Here is an 18,363-nt window from a genome sequence, read left to right as displayed (position 1 = left end):
GGGAAACCAATGAAAGTAAGTAGAAATGAATTTATTACAAACATAAAAACATGTGATAAAAGAGTATATTGGATTTTATACAAAAATAGAGCAGAAATAACCATTGTACCATCGTGAGAAACGAGCAAAATCGGCCAACTTGGTTCCCATGAATCGCTAACATTCTAAAATCATGATACATATAATTTTTTTTACTTACATAATACTTCTACAATAACATTATACCATTTTACATTATATTGAACTGTTTTTACGTATTCACAGGCCTTTTGATTTCTTCCATCCTCTTGTAACTTTTCTAACCTTGTTGTAGGAACTACTTCCTCCTGTCCTTCCCTTCTTCTATTTCTCTAGTTTGTTTGGACTTTGATCCTGACCACCACCAAGTGGTGGTCCGAAAGTCCACTTCCCCAACCTCTACATACTCTTGCATCCATCACACACCTTCTCATCCTTTCATCCACACACACATAATCAGTCATTGCCTTCCGTTCATTCAGTTCACCATCTACCCTTGTCATCACTCGCCACCTATACCTATTGATCATTTTGTGCCTGAAGAGGGTATTAGCTATCACCAACCCTCTCCCGGCACAAATGTCCACTAAAGCACAGCCATTCTCATCCATCTCTGCAGGCACACCCCACTCACCAACTACTCCATCCACCTTCACGTTCCCTACTTTTCCATTTATATCTTCAGTCAAAAACACTCTCTCATTCTTTTCAAACTTTTCCAAGCACACTTCCACATTTGTCCAGAACTCTTCTCTCACTCTGCTTGCACGATCTTGCGTTGGCGCATACACGCACACAATCACCCACATTTTTAATCCAATTTTCACTCTTACCCACACAATCCTTGAGGCAACTGATCCACACACTCTTCTATTCTCCTTCCATCTGTTACTCACAACAATACACACTCCTTTTGCGCTCTCGTTCTCATCTACCGCCGTGCATTTACTCCAACCATACTCCCATTCTCTCACATTCTCACCTCGCCATTTATTATCAGTTAATCCACATACATCCATTTTCGCATCCCCAAGCACCTGTACAATCTCTCTTTCTTTCACCTCATCATTTGCACCCCTTACATTCCATGTGGCTATCCGTAAGTTCTTTGTTCGGTCCTTAGTCGTCACGTTTTGGTCAGTCCTGGTTCGAGGCTTCTTGTTCGTATTTTTAGTTAGTTTTCCGGGGAGGGACACTAACCCTCCTTCATCCCACTTGTTTTCGCGTAGGGAATACATGGTTGGTTATAAGGTTACCATCCAGCATTGTAAATGCTTTCTTGGCTCACAGGAAATCATTTGCCTTACCAATCAGTGTAAAGCTACCCTCCAAAACAGGGTATCACCACACTTAGTGGGTGGATGATGGGCGCCCCCACCTACCACACATCAAGTGATCAAGTGTTTGGAGATAATTATTCCAATTTAGTGTTTGCTGTTCTGATATTGTTTACTTGAGTGTTGAGTTCTTGTATTTGTTGTATGGTGTCTTGTGTATGGGGAGTTGGGGAGTGTTGTAGTGTGTCGCGTTGACTGATGAGGCCTTGAATTTCTGGTGAGAAGCTGGGGTTGTGTCTCTTTCTGTTGCCTTTAGGGATGGGACTTTTGTGTGCGTTTTGAAGAATTGTATTGAAAGTGTGCACCGCGATGTTGATGTTTGTGATGAGTGTACTGTTTAATGTTTCGAAGTGTTGTTCTGTTTCAGTTGTGAAGGCCTCCCAGTTGGCTCTCTTAAAATTTGTGTGTGTCTGTGGCCAGCTGGAGTGATTTTGGTTTTGGTAGTGATGATGATTGGGAGGTGGTCAGAGTCAAGGATTTTGACCACTTTCCAGGATGTTGTGCAGGTGAGGTTTGGGGAGCACAAGGTGATGTCTGGGGATGATGAGAGGAAGAGGGCTTGGCGTGTAATATGGGTATGTTGATGGACATTGCTGAGAATGAAAACATTATCTGCCTGGGATAGCAGTACCAGCCCTTTGTCTGTGTCAGGGTTGTTGATATGCCAGGCCGACGCCTTGGCGTTGAAATCACCACCAGGATGATGATGGGTATATTAGTGATGTGGTGTATTTGAGGAGAATAATTGTGTGGTACTGTGGGGGATGACTGGGGGGGGGGGGAATGTATGTATTGGAGATTGTTATGTGTGATTTGTTACCAGTGCGTATTTTAACGATTGTATTTCTGTTGTGGTGTCATGTAGGGGGAGAAGTGATTTTGTGTGGTCACTAGTATGTGAAAAGTCGTCTCGGTCTTTTCTAATGGTGGTGAAATTATGAAATGAATGTGTTTTTTGTGTTCTGCGAAGTTTCGTTTCTTGTAAGATGGCAATGTGTATGTTTTGTTGTTCGATGAATTGTGTGAGTTCTCGTTCTTTGGTGTTCGTGCCATCTATGTTTATTTATTTTGAAGAACGTTAATGTTGTATGTACCGTCGTGGACAAAATTATCGATTCACCCACCTGACAGAGAATAGTGATTGTGTTGGTAACTTGTTGCCCCCACACTCTTCCTCCCTCTCTCAAGTCACGCCCCCTCCTCACTCTCTCTCCCTCTTTCTCGTCTCGCGTCTATAAGCCGCTTCCATTGTTTAGCCCCCACCACCAGAACCACGAGGCCACAAATCACACCAAAACCCTCTTTCCCTCCCCCCACCTCCCTCTCTCTCTCTCTGTCTCTATCTACCTCTATCTATCTATCTATCTATCTAATCGAATGTATTATATCTTTTATGCGTTTTTGCCAAAGGGTTTTCGTAAAATGACATCAAATCGTTAAATTAGAATTATGTTACATATTTCACGTTCACATTTGTCATTTTATCAATACCTGGAAGAACATAAAGTACCATGATCCGTTCAAAAATGAATGTTTATTTACCAAAAAAATTTTCACCTACGTCAGATTCAGTCCAGACTTAACTATACTTATGTATTTTCATATCTCAGTCCAGTAATAATGATCTGAGCATATTCTAACACCCCCAGTAATCCTGCATTTCACTGTTAAAGCTTACATACGATCCAAAAACCTAATTATATATATATATATATATATATATATATATATATATATATATATACATATATATATATATACTCCTACTCCGCCTACTACTTCTACTATTAATGATGATAATATAATAATAATAGTAATAATAACAATAATAATAATAATGTTATTATTAATATTATTATTATTATTATTATTATTATTATTAATCCATCCATCCATACATCATCAAATCCTATGTAGCCCCATGAGAAGCGTAGTAACTCGGGGCTAGGCAAGTTGGTCCTGACATTTAAGATGAGAGTGACCAGCCTCACTCATCCCTGGGTGGCATTACTTGAACAATCAACCCCAACCAAGCCTTGGATATAAACCTACGCAGGCTCAATTCGACTGGAGCACCTTAAATCCACTAAACCACCAGGCGCCATAATTTGGTTATATGGTTCCAGAGTAGTAAATGGTTTCCTGGTGCACAGGAAACTAATTGGCTTGTCACTTAGAGTTACCCATAGACAGAAGGAAGAGGAAAGAATGAAGGAAAAAAGAACAGAGGAGAGAGTGTAAAGTCACTCGTAGGCAGAAGAAAGAGGAAAGAGTGAAGGAAAGAAAGAAGAGGAAGGATGGAAAAGAGGAAAAGACAGACACGCAAAACAGCACCACATCGAATGAGTGGATGGTGAGCGCCACCACCTACCACTATAATAATAATAATCTGTCTGTCTATCTATCTATTGCCAGACTCCTTAATCCCGTATGGGGTGGCCACAAACAAATCGCCTCCACGTCGCCCTGACTTCAGCCATTTCACTGCTCTGCTCCCAACTCACACCCCCCTCCCTCATATACCTCTCCACTCCATCCCTCCATCTCATCCTCGGTCTCCCTCTCCTCTTCCCCCCTCCACCTCACTCACATACACTCTCCTCGTCAGTCTCTCACCCTCCATCCTCTCCACATAGCCAAACCACCTCAGTGTGTTCCTCATAACGCTTCCTATCACATCCACATCCACACGGCAACACTCTTTTATATCCTCATTGGTCAGTCTGTCTCTCTATGTGACTCCCCAGGCTCCTCTTAAATAATTCATTTCCACTGCTCTCACTGTTGACTTGTGTCTTTCCAACAACGTCCAAGCTTCACTTCCATATGTTAGAGTTGGTATCACAATACTGTCATGTAGTAACTTTTTCACTTCCATGCTCACTTCCCTGTTTCTTATCACTGCTTTCAAGGAACCAGCAACCTTTCTTCCTTGTTGTACGCTGTCAAGCACTTCACTCTCCAAACTTCCATCCTTACTCATCACACTCCCCAAGTACTTAAACGTACTCACATTTTCCATTTCCTCACCATCCAACCTCACTGTACATTCACTGACTTCGCCTTTGTTAAAGACCATCACTTTACTCTTCCCTACATTCACCTTTAGATTCCGTTTCTTACACACTCTTCCAAACTCATCTACCAAGCCTTGCAGCTCTACTTCATCTTCACTTACCAAACAGTATCATCTGCAAACAACAGTACAGGGAGTTTCCAAACACTACCCTCTCTCATTAGGGCCACTCCGACATCCACTGCCCTACCTTGTATCTCTTTTATTACCCCATCCATGTACAGATTGAACAACCATGGAGACATGACACACCCCTGTTTCAACCCAACCTTAAAAGAGAAAAATTCACTCACTGCAGCCTTAGCACCATCATACATACTCTTCACAGCATTCAACAACCTCCCATCTACTCCATATATTCTTAATACTTTCCACAATCCTTTTCTATCCACCCTGTCATATGCTTTCTCCAAATCCATGAAGGCCGCACACAACTTCTTTCCTTCTCTAGAATGAATATCTGATCTACACAACCTCTTCCCTTCCTAAAGCCTCCCTGTTCCTTTCCAACTAATTACTCTGTTATTTCCCTAACTCTGTCAATAAGTATCCTACCATACACTTTTTCCTATTACACTAAGGACACAAATGCCCCTGTGATTACCACACACTTCTTTTCCCCTTTTCCTTTGTACAAGACAATAATTATACCTGACTTCCAATCCTCCGGGACTCTACCTTCCTCCCAGGCCAATCTACGCATCTTCCACATCCATTCTACTACTATTTATCCCCCATACTTCAGAATTTCACCAGGCACTCCATCAATTCCTGGGGCTTTCCCAATTTTGACTTTTTTATTGCTTCGACAACTTCTATCCTGCTGATTTTTTCCTGTCTTCTCACTTCCCTCCTTCTCCCAGCCATTCTCCAGCCACTTATACTCGCATTACTTCCATTCTCTATGCTCAACAATTCCTTAAAGTGTTCTTTTCATCCGCTCACTTTTTCTCCTTTCTCCACTAGTAATATACCATTTTTAGCTTTCACTCTTCTACTAACTTCACTGCCACCCTTTCTTACTCTCTTCACCTCTTTCCAGAACATTTTCTTACAGTCCTTCCACCTTACACTCAAATTCCTCCCAAATTCCTCATCCACTCTCTTTTTACTCTCTCTTACTAATCTTTTCACCTCTCTCTTCCTTTCTACATATAACACTTTCGCCTCTCAACATTTTCCATGCCCCTGTATCTCATCCATTCATTGTATGCTTTCTTCTTTTGTGCACCCCCTTCCATCTTCTCTTCGCCCCGCACACCACATCACATGCTGCACATATTTCTTCTGTGAATATCCTGCACACACCTTCCACGTTCTCCATCTGCTCCAGTTCATATTTACCCAATCGTTTCTCCACTTCTCTCTTATATTTTGCTTTTTTCTCATCCTCTTGTAACTTTTCCACCCTCCTTGCACCTACTCCTTCCTCCCGTCCTTCCCTTCATCTATTTCTCCATCTTACTTAGATCTTGATTCTGGCCACCGCCAAGTATTGGTCCAAAAGTTCACTCTCCCAACCTCTATAAGCTCTTGCATCCATCACACATCTTCGCATCCTTTCATCCACACACACATAATCAATCATTGCCTTCCTTTCATTCAGTTCACCACCCACCCTTCTCATCACTCGCCATGTATACCTGTGGATCATTTTGTGCCTTAAGAGGGTATTGGCTATCACCAACCCCCTCCCGGCACAAATGTCCACTAACGCACTGCCATTCTCAACTATGTCAGCAGGCACACCCCACTCACCAACTATTCCATCCACCTTCACATTCCCTACTTTACCATTCATATCATCAATCAAAACCACTCTTTTTTTCCTTCCAAACTTTTCCATGCACACTTCCACATTTGTCCAGAACTCTTCTTTCACTCTGTTTGCACGATCTTACGTTGGCGCATACATGCACACATCGCCAACATTTGTATTCCAACTTTCACTCTTATGCACACAATCCTTGAGCCAACTGATCCATACTCTCTTATGTTCTTCTTCCATCTTTTACTCACAACAATACACACTTCTTCTTTTGCCCTCTCATTCTCACCTACTCCTGCACATATACCCCATCCATACTCCCATTCTCTAACACTCTCTCCGCTCCATTTAGTTTCAGTTACTCCATATACATCCACTTTTGCACCCTCAAGCACCTGGACAATCTCTCTCTCTTTCATCTCATCATTCGCACCCCTTGCATTCCACGTCGCGATCCGTACCAAGTCCTTTGTCGGGTCATTGGTCGTCATCTTTTGGTCAGTCCTTGTCGGAGGTTTCTTGTTCGTCTTTTTAGTTAGTTGTTTTCCGGGGAGGGGCACTAACCCTTCGCCAACCCTTTTAGTCGCCTCATACGACAAGCAGGGATACTGGGGGAGTATTCTTGAAAACCCCCTTACCCCCAGGGGGTAAATAAATAAGTTATTTAATCATTACAATAACATTATAGAATGATACTAATTAAACACAACAAATAACACTACCGCAAATTTATTATTTATGGTCACCTCCATACAATTTTATGAAAATTAAATGTTTTCTTTCGTCTTGAGAAGACTAATTGTGCATTAACCAGTGACGGGTTAAACGTTCCAGTACAAACTGATGACCCTGAACAAGACGAATGTGAAGCAATGCTGTCCGAACGATTGTTTGGGAATTGTAGTGGGGTCGGGTGGGGTGAGAAAGGGAAGTGAATCGCAAAGCTTGATTTAACCGAGGTGATGTTCTCTCTCGTCGGAGAAAGAATAGAGGATTCGATAATATGTAACAAACTCCACAATTTGCATACCATATTCACAGCATGTAATGGTGGTGAGAAATATAATTAGTCAGTTGATAAAGGAGTATACTGATGCAAAATAGATACAATAATGTTTATGAACAAAATAACTTGCCAGAAATATATGCCAAAGTTCATTCATAAAGTGATGTCTTCAGTGCCTTAAGTTTAAGGATGTTTTACGGGATAATTTACCTCCCACAGTCACACAAGGCGATAATCGAACCTGGAACCTTTCAGCTGAGCGTTACCACTTCACATATCTACATTACAAGTGTCCAAAAGTGTAAATCTGATCTCTATGGAGGACAGCCTTGTTCTTAAAATATATACGATCATTCAAGTTTTTGTTTTAATGGACTGTTAGGGTCGAAGGTGTTTTAGTTAAAATACCCATACAATAATGCGATATTACAGTTCTGAATTATAGGGGAGAACATTAATATTCCTAGTATTTGGTGATTCCCTTTATATTAAATATTTACAAGGTTCCTTAGCCGTTGGATCTATACCTTACTGAATGATCCATAAATATGTTAGTTTCTTGAATAGTCTCATTGGTTGGTGTTTAGTTTAATGGTGTGAAAACGAATCTGTTCATAGAATAAAATGCTGCTATTATGAGGTGGCTATAATTAATCCCCGCTCATGGCCTAGCTGAGGATCGATTCCGGGCCTCTCCTCTGTGATGCAGAAATTCTCCTGCTCCACAACGATAACTTCTTCCAGGATAGTTTACTCTGTAACTCTTACTTGAGAGAGAGAGAGAGAGAGAGAGAGAGAGAGAGAGAGAGAGAGAGAGAGAGAGAGAGAGAGAGAGAGAGAGAGAGAGAGAGAGTTGGGGGGTGGGAGTTACTCAAATATCAAGGGCAGGGTTTCTGGTGGCAAGGGAGGAGTGCAAGACAGGTAAAGAAGGGCAAAGATAAAGTGACTTATTGTGTTAGCAATACAGACCTAACTCTTGTCTTCCACACCTGCTTCAGGATTTATGTCCACGATAGCACGATGTGTGTTGTAGCTGCAGCACGGGGGGGAGGGGGTATGGGTGGAGGCGAAGGGGTGGGAGAAGGTTGTGATAGAGATAAGGGTTGGGGTAAATTAGCTTGGGGTGGAATGGGAGGGGTTTGGGATTGGATGGTGTGGGAAGGATCGTTGTGTGGGAAGGATCGGTGGGTTAGACTGAGGAGGTATGGAGGAAGTAGGAGAGGGGCTGGTGGGGGGTTTGTGGGTGGGGGAAAGGAGCATAAGGAGCAGGTCCGGGTGTCTGTGTCATGTTCTCTGGATGCAAGTGTTGTGCAGGTATAATGGGTAAAGTTCTGGCAAGAACTGCACTGAACTGAATCCTTTGGCTGTCGACTGATCGACTCGAAGTGAGAGGTTTTAAGCATGATAGACATATGTATTTGTTGATGGGTCCTGGATTGCTCTCAATGTCACCGGCTAGAAGAAGTTTTCGAGAAATGACCGCCGGGGAGTCATTTCTCGGTTAGGAAAAACAATGTTGCTGTTTGTATTGTGTTGTGAGATGTACTTGCCCGGGCGACCGAAGCCACGCCCAGGTTCTTGGGCCCCGTGAGGGGCCGGGGGAGCTTGTGGTGGTTTGGCCTCCATGCTGTCCTCCTCCTCCGCTTCGACAGCCTCTGGGGGGTGGACCCACGGCTAAGACGTCAATGCTCCAGGTCGGTTTTCGGTATCTCCTGCAGGTGCATCGTCGCATTCGCCATGATCTCTTCACTCATCTCAAATCGGAAACCCTGCAGCGGCGATATGTGCTTGGGGAATATACAAAATTTGCACTGAGCCATGTCTGGTGAGTAGGGAGCCTGCCAATCCTGCGGGATGTTGTGTTTGGCCCAAAATTCCTGAATCAGTTGAGAAGAATGGGCAGGGGCGTTATCATGGTTCAGCTTCAAAGTTGCCGCTTTCCTAAGCTCTGGTCTCTTCTGCCGAACAGCGTCACGAAGATGATAAATAATGACGAGGTAGTAATATCTGTTGACAGTCTGACCCTCTGGGTGCATATTCGTGATGCGCAACACCACGGCAGTCTAAAAACAAAAACAAACAAACAAACAAAAAAAGGAAACAAAGATAAAAAAAGCTGTCAACATGTATTTCACCTTGATGCGTACAGTCGTCAGCATAAATTCGCTGCAAGTCTACTCGTGTGATGTGAGTCCTTTTGTCTGGCAACAGTGTAGGGGGACTAGTTGCCACGTAGACTTTTATACACTTTAACGATGTGTTTTTTAAAAGTGGTACTAGAGGGTGGGCAGAGTACAGTATTATGTATACCGTATTTAATTAGTATAAAAAAGTGCAAGAGCTGACAGAATGTTATGAAAACGACGTACGGGCGTAATACTCTGACATTCCTCATAACCGTGTCTAAACTCCCTTCCCCTCTCTCCCCCTTTCTCCTCCTGATGTCCCCCCACCCCTCCTTCCCCCTCCTACTTCCATCTCACATTCATGCCTCTCCACTTTCTCCTCTCCCCACTCTCTCTACATTCATTCATTTATCCACGGCACAAACCCGACTGGTGCATCACAATTCTCTCTTGACTAAACCAATACTGTCCTTTTCTCAATTGCTCGAAATGCTTTAATAAAATGTATCCAAGGCTAATTACCAATATTCCTGTTCTAATCCCATTCTCACCCTCCCCGTCTGATTCCCACTCTTTTTATTCCAGTTGTCATTCTTTGCTCCATCCCTTGTCACTACCAACAGCCGCTAGACACAGAAACGTTTGAGGTCTCGTTCTTGTGATGTATTCCTTACTGTGTGTGTGTGTGTGTGTGTGTGTGTGTGTGTGTGTGTGTGTGTGAGCCCGGCAGTTGGTGGCTATTATTTCAGTAGGCGAAATTAATCAAACATTTGTGCCCATTCCTCCTACTTCCTCTCTCTCTCTCTCTCTCCCTCTCTCTCTCTCTCGTTCCAAGGAAAATGTTCCCATCCTCCTCATACTGTTCACTGATTCATGAAGCAGGATTAGATCCCATCATGTTTCGAACTACTGCATCACGTTTGGAGTAAAGAGTGGGTGAAAAAGACTGAGGCATGGCAAGATACTCTCGAATGTAAGGAGCTAAAAGGTTACAGGAATAGACAAGAAATGAAGAAAACTGCAGTTCCTTACGTAGATCTGCGCCCTGGTTAAGGTAAACAGGATGCGGAGAGAGGGGAGTGGAAATGAAGGAGCATGGGGGGGGGGGGGTTGAGAGGTAGGGTGGGGAGGGACATGGGGTGGGTATGAGGGAGAGAGCAGAAGTTTTATCACTCTACAGTACAACATTCTTCTGTCGTCTTCTGCTCATTTTTATGCTAATCAGATATAAAGACTATTGCATTCTGGGCAATTTATAGCACTAATTCTTACAAACACGTCTTTAAAGCGTAAAAAAGCCTGTGTGGCAACTAGTTCCTATACACTGTTGCCAGACAAAACAACCACATCACACGAGCAGGCTTGCAGCGAATTTGTGCTGACGACTGTACCTGTCATGCATTTTTTTTTTAGGCGACCCTGCATGCTTCCGCTGGAACGATTGTATTTTGTTTTCTGGATAGTACCTGTACACAAACGTCTCATTTCCAGTCTTACCAGTCTTCAGAAAGTCTGGACTGCGACACTTCAACATGCCTTCAGCAACGTTCATGCGAGAGAAGAGATCATGATGAAAGCAACATTTCGACAAATGTTTCAGGCAGTGGAAAGAACGCTGGGATACGTGTGTCCAGTCAGAAGAGGCCTACTTTCCGGGGAATTAGTGTCCTAACTCAACAGGTTAGCTGATATATATATATATATATATATATATATATATATATATATATATATATATATATATATATATATATATATATATATATATATATATATTTTTAGGGCCTAAGTTTGGATATTTCTGAAAAGATCTCGTATGAATTCGATAAATCTTTGCCCTATTCAATGCTGTTATCAACACTTAGTCCATTCTATAACTTGGACGGTTAAGTGAAAGTGAAATTGTTAGGTTTCCAGAAAATACGGCAGTATATAAAGGTTAATTTGGCCTTGTCTAAGGAATATGTAACAACGGCAACATAGCTCTGCCTCACATAGCAGCATAACGTTGAAAATTTAATATTCGCTCGTTCGCACACTCGCACTTCTAAATTGGATGACAAATTTTCGGTCCCACAACGTGTGTTATTTCGTAACGGTAACAAATTGGAGATTAAAGACTCATCATCTGAGAGTAAATGGGTTCACATGGATGATCTTAAGAGAACTCCCAGGCACTTCGAATGAGAAGAAAATCAGGAAAGTAATGCATCTTCTTTCTCTAGAGGACCTCTTCATGTTCCTCTCAAGTCTCCCCTCCTTGCTTCTACCCTTGCTACCCTATCACCACCTACTCTACATGTTAATGAAAACATTCAAAAGCTTCGCTCAACAACTCGCCCGAGTGTTCCTTGTGATTCTTCCTTCACCTGTTAGGACCACATAGCTGATATGAATATTAATCTGGATTCCTTATATAGGTAAGGCTTTGTGATGAGTGAGGACAGCCTCGCTGGCACTAGCTGCGCTCGGATCATCTCAGGGTGATGAGGACAGGGATGGGGTCCTCTGTTCAGGGGCATTGGTAAAGCCCTGGGGACAAGTAATGTTAGTGGAGGGCTTCATCTCAGTCCGTTATGATCCTCAAATCTTATTGAGAATCACACAAGAACTTTCAAAATTTGATAGTTTACTGTCCACCATGCGATTCCTATATTCATCTTTAGTAAAGAAACATGTAATTGCATCTTCCTGGGTTCCACCGTAAGAATCTCTTCAATGGAAACTCCTTTGGATCGAGAAACTGTTCATTACTAATGAATAGTTTCCCGATCCAAGCTAATGAATCATTAGTTTAAATACCTCGCTCTCCCACAGTGGCAATGTCCGATGATCACATTCACGTATAAAGAGAGATCTCTTTGATCTCGATGGCAATGCCCTTGGTGATGTTTTTGGCTTAGCAATATCTAGCGATTTGTCAGTATATCACGTATAGTTAGAAACATTTGTCTCAGCTATGGAAGCACAGGAGAGGTTGCTGAACGTTCATCATAACTCGCTAGACAACTGTCACACATTTAAATGAAATGGACAACCATTTGACTAACTTTCGGAAGTCTTAGAATAATTGAATGATTAGATTAATATTGTCACAGAAATACAGTATTTTATATCAGCTTTCATCTTGAATTATTGTCTCTGTCCTTCCTGTCAATAATGTTACATGTAGAAGATTTTTTCACCAGTTAGTAGATGCTGTCTATGGTCATGTTATCCTAGACCTTGTCCCAATGCCAGACCTTTGATCTCCTCCAACTAATTTCCTTCCCTCTGCATTTCAATGGCTCTCTTTACACTTCATGTATGTACTCTGATTTCTTTTTTTCACCTCATGACCATATGTCTGTGGCTTTGTTCCCGTCAGATCTTTAACACTAGTGTTCGTCCTTTGCTCAGTTCCTTCGTCTTTGTCCTGAGTTTCTCTTTATTATCCTTCCTATCACAGTTATCCCTTGTGAGAATGCTCTAGTCCGTAATTTTTCAGTCAAGACTATTTCTTCTGCATGTTCTTTTACACCTGCTCCAAACATACCCGTTTTCCATACTCACTCGGACCATACACATTATTTTTATTTTCGTACACCGTCATTTGTTAGTGTTACCTGTCCAAACATCCTAGTCAAGTTACTCGAAGCATTTCGTCTTTACATTGCCCCAGACTATTGCTCCATCCAGTCAGAAATCTCACTCTACATTCCTAACATGCCAACACTGTGCTATCTGTTCACATAACTGAAATCTTTGAAGTCTCTCCTATTTTCCCCACTGACATTGTAAGTATTACCTCTCCTCAGTTAAACATGATCTGTTACTTTAACAATTCTGCCTTTGTTAGTGCTCAAATGTTCCACTTCCTTCTTCACTTTCTTGATCCTTCATTTTGTATATCCTCCTATTGCATTCACCTTCATGCCCAACGGCAATTCCAACCTGAGCGAATGGTAAGGTTAATGAGTCACCTGCCGGCCCCATGTACAATGCTCGGACGATAATGTCAATCATTATTTACCAATGGGGACTCACGCAGGTGCTCTCTTTGTGACAACAGATGTGCCTTTACACTTTATTCGGATTATAATCCTAAAACTTCCGGAGTACAATATTTCCAAAACCATTTAATTATATACGAAACTGTAATTGACATAAGTGAAAAGTTTTTGCTAACAAAACAAATCACTTTTTTCCAAAAAAATAATTTAACACTACATTCAATCATTATTTTGCAGATGAAATGTTAGTTGCATTACATGGAGATAATTAACTTTAATATCAAAACATAAACCAACAGTGTCTTTTAAGCAAGTATCAAAGAGTTTGTTTCAACATCTTGCAACATAATTAAAACCTAAACGGAGCGCTTCTAACCACAGCTGTCATCCCCCCTGCGTTGTTTTAGTAGTTTAGTAGTTTATATAATTTAAATTAATGCTGCTCGACTACAGGAGGTTTATTAAGGCAGGAAATCCATTTTACCCAAGTACTTATTGTCACCCAAAATACGACCAGCACTGGTCGATGTTATAGGTCTCCATTTATACTGCTGTGTGAACAGGAACGAGGAAGAAGCAAACTTTCTCGAAGAATGCAGCCGGGCTGAGAATGAAACTAAAGTTGTTCTTGTTGTCAGCTGGCCATGCACTCCTGTATGAATAATAACTTTGCGAATAGCTCTGTGATCTCTGGGAGACAGTTTGGGAACCACAGTACAATGTAGTGTAACATTTTCTTCCCTAAATAATGTTCAGAAAGAACAACACTGATGGTAAAAAGAAATATTGTTTTCCTTATATTTCTCGCTCAAAATAAAATAATATGCGAACGAGAACCGATCATAAAATATTTGTATAATTTAGATATATCCTTCAGAACCAACCCATTCCTTACTAGACATGTGATCTAAATTGAAAAATATTGTCTGAGGAGAGCATTAGTAATAAAAAAAAAAAAGTGTCTCAACGGACTGAAGAAGTAAGGTACGAAGAGGAACTGATTTTTAAGTTACTCTCAGAGGCTCAGTCCTGGAATCATGTAGGGTTTCCTCATCGGGATCCCGGCCCTAAATAGTTCTGCTTTATTTCCCGGGAATTTTGTTCAAATCCCGGGATTCTTACTGTTATCGTTTATCTCTAATTTACATTAAGTACAAAAATGCATGAGAGAGAGAGAGAGAGAGAGAGAGAGAGAGAGAGAGAGAGAGAGTCTGACAGAAGTGACCTGTACCGTTCCTGTACAATTCTGGGCTTCTCTCCACCTCTAGATTGGCTGCTTGAGTGACGGTGATGGTGTATGTTCTCAGTCGTGTTTTACCACTCTGGCTGAATAGATGTGTTACTGTCTTACCCATGATACACTGTAATGATGATTATGGTGCATCATGGCTTGCATGATAGTGATGGGAGTGATAGGGAGATGTGACATCATGTGAGCTGTGACTGATACGATAAATTAATGAGGTGCATGGTATTTATTGTTTTTTTCTTTTCGGGAAATTATATATAATTCTGATTTTCTATAATGCTACAATAATGGCTGAGTCATCACGGAATGAGTCATATGTATGGCAGTATTATGACTGACTGAAAACTGATGAATCATCAAAATGTAGAAAGTGTAATGCAGTGATAAAATACCGGGAATGGTCTACCAGTGGTATGATCCGTCATTTTAAAAATATTCAGTTGAGAAAGCTGAAGATCTTAAGCGTCCTGCAGAAAAAGAGTACACTGATATAAGTGAAGTGAAAGCCTATGCAACAAAAGATAGCTAATTTATGGAAAGAGAGACCAGGGAGGAAATAATTGCTATGCTGGCAGCAGTAGATGGATTCTCTATAAATGCCAGCACAAAGAGTAAGTTCAAAAGAAAGTCAATGCTTGAAAAGAATCCATCTCCTGTTATGGATCTTGTACACAAGCAGTACAGTGTTGCAAAGGAAAGGGTAATATCTGATATTAACAAAAGACAAAATGCTGGGGTCAGGTTTAGATTACCTCTGGACAAGTATACTTCACTGAAAAACAAGCGTTACTTGAACATCAACTTGCATACTAAGGAAGCCTTTTGGAATTTAGGAATGATGAGAATCGTGGGTTCACTTCCAGCAGAAACTGCAGTTGAGGTTGTTATGATTAAGTTAGCTGAGTTTCATGTAGACTTAAAAAGAGATGTAATAGCTTGTGTAACTGATGGGGCTAGTGTCATGGTAAAATTCGCAGACTGATTGAGGCAAACCATCATATGTGTTATGCTCAAGGAATACACTTAGCTGTGTGTGATGTTCCGTACAAGAAAACAAATGGTAAGTTGGATAGTTTGGAAATGTAAATTGTTCCCCAGATTCAGTGCGAGGAAACTATGGATTTGGAAGATAAACAAGAGGAAGAAGAGCTAAGTAATGCAATAGAAGTGTTATCAGATGATGAATTAGTAAGTGATATGATACTGGGACCAGAAAATGCTGAAACACAAAATATAAATTTGTCTGTAACAATCAACAAAGTTTGGAAAATTGTAAGAATGGTTAGAAGTTCACCCACAAAGAATGAGAAGCTGCAGATTCATGTTGTTAGTGAGCATGGAAAAGAATTAATGTTTAAACTGGACTCAAAAACAAGGTGGAATAGCTTGGTAGAAATGTTGGAGCGATTTCTTGAAACAAAATGCTCCATTGCTAAAGCTATGATTGACTATGATATTGAAATGAATACAAACGGTGAATTTTTGGTATATACTGAATGACTTGGTAAAAGCACTGTTACCAGTGAAAGTTGGGGCAGAAAAGTTGGGTAGCAGAGGTACAATTCTTATTAGTGCTGAGGGTGTATTTTCACTCATATTAAATGAACTGAATGAGCAGAATTCTCCATTTTCGGTTAAGCTGAAAAATTCCCTACTCAGAAGAATAAATGAACGGAAGAGTAAAATTCTTGTAGGTCTTATAAAATACTGTACCTGCATTGTGGAAAACAATACGATAATTGTGAGAAAGAACTACCAGCATTGGCAGCAAAGTCTACCCTCGTGCAAGCAGCTAAAAAGATGTTCTCAAGCATGTTTGAAGAAGGTAATGAACAGGAACTGCCCCTTTTGCAGACACCATCTAATGAGGATGTGGAAACATCTGTAAATGCAAAAATGACAGATAAACTCCAGACAGCAATAGAACAGGTTCATGGTAAAAACAGAAAGGCATATGATTGCAAACATATTGGGAAGGAGTTTAATGTGTTTGGGGCAACGGGCGAGAGAACACATAATTTAGACAAATTATTCCAGGCCCTCAGCTCAGTACCACTTACTTCTGTTGAGGCCTAAAGGGCATTTTCTGATGCTGGACTCTTTATCACAAAATTAAGGGCAAGGCTGACTGATAATAGTATTGACTGTCTGTGCATCTTGAAGAGTTATTTCATTAACAACTCTTACAGTATGACTGTGCACGGGAATATAGGATATGACTTGGAGACACAAATGATTCTATTCTATTATTTTTCACAGGTTAACAGAATATTCTTTATGTTTTCGTGGGATTTCAAATTTCATTCACGGCATTGAAAGTACGACTATAATTCTTATATGTTTTAATACCTATCTCTGAGACAGTTTGAGTGCCATTTCTATTTCCTTTCTTATTATACGGAAGTTTAACTAGTTCACTGAGCATCACACAGAAGCTCCCACTGGACTGAGGCTAAACAAGGTCGAACAGCATAACTATAATACTGATGCCTTCATATTAATGATTAACATTAGAGTTTATTTTAGTGGTGAAATTAAGTGAAACAATATGTGTGTAAGTATATTATGTTTCTAATTAAAACAGATTTAATTCAAAATTTCTGGTTAAAGGAATGAGATTAAAATTCTGCTGGTTCAATCATGTACCTCAGTTAACAATTTACATCTTAGTTTAATCTTACCTATCTATTTGAAATTTAGATTCTTTAAGACTTTCAGTTTAAACGTTAATAGAGAGAACATTGTTGCAGGTTTAGTGTAATATAATGCATAAAATAAATTACCAATAAAAAAATCTAGGTACTATATTAGTACAGCATGTACGGTAAGCACAGTGCATATAGCATTAATTAGTGCAAATATGACCAGATACGGGAAATCCCGGGATCCCGGGAAATATCCTGATTTATCCCGGAATCCCGTGATTCTGAAAAAAACAAACAAACAGGAAACCCTACTGGAATGTGATTCTACGCTTTGCTTTCCTTGCACTCCCTCCAAAAGCAAGTCTTAAACGAGCGTGAATTGATCATAAGTTATCGTGTCAGTCTCTGCCCTAGTTTCGATATCTTCTCTCTCCTTTTCTTATTCTTCCTGGAAAAACAATTCTTGCCAGCAACAGATGATCGATCTGCTGTTAATTTGTGAGTAAAGTTGAAATGGTTCTTGGGAGTGCAGCTACCACCACGCCGGGTGGGTGATGCCGATATTCCTGCCCCACACTGAGCTAATTTGGTGCTGTATTTATGAACTATCCTAACCAGTTTTTACGATTACTAGGTTTCCATACTAGTTAACTGTACCAGGCTACTACGACACGCTGTGGTGAATCACGTGGCGCTAACTAGTGTACAATACTAGGGGTGTCTTGACCGTAACAAAGTTAATACTCGTATTACCAGTATTATCATTTCCAGGGAACTGTGTTTACTTTCACCTCTATAAAATTTGCGATAACTAGACTTGGAAATTCAAATTGTCCGACCATGAGAATATCATATAACCACTCACAGGTTTCTGTAACTCTTTCATCCAAATAAAGTCCTGTGACATGAGATGGAATAAAACACGAGAATAAGGTACCACGGGAAGGATACTTATGTCGAAAACCATGTTATGTGGCCGTATCATTTCACGTTAATATTAACTCCCACTTGACTGTACCTGATGATAGGCGTGAGTGAAGACAAACGTATGTACTTTACATTTAGGTAATCGTACATAACCCAGTATCATGGGAGAGCTTATAAATACGGTCCCCAGTGCCACCCTCTGTGCGGGACCTCAACCAC

The 18,363-nt window shown here is 40.8% G+C and overlaps 1 pseudogene; it reads left to right on the top strand.

Moving 5' to 3' along the window:
* Positions 1-14,859: 14,859 nt before the first annotated feature.
* LOC145397597 (uncharacterized) lies at positions 14,860-16,888 on the top strand (annotated as a pseudogene).
* The last annotated feature ends 1,475 nt before the right edge of the window (positions 16,889-18,363 follow it).

Source organism: Coenobita brevimanus, chromosome 42 (assembly GCF_032717465.1).
Source record: "Coenobita brevimanus isolate Jiangsu-jjx chromosome 42, ASM3271746v2, whole genome shotgun sequence".
Lineage (NCBI taxonomy): Eukaryota > Metazoa > Arthropoda > Malacostraca > Decapoda > Coenobitidae > Coenobita > Coenobita brevimanus.
Note: the sequence above shows the minus strand (reverse complement) of the source record. Positions and strands in the feature narration are given on the sequence as shown.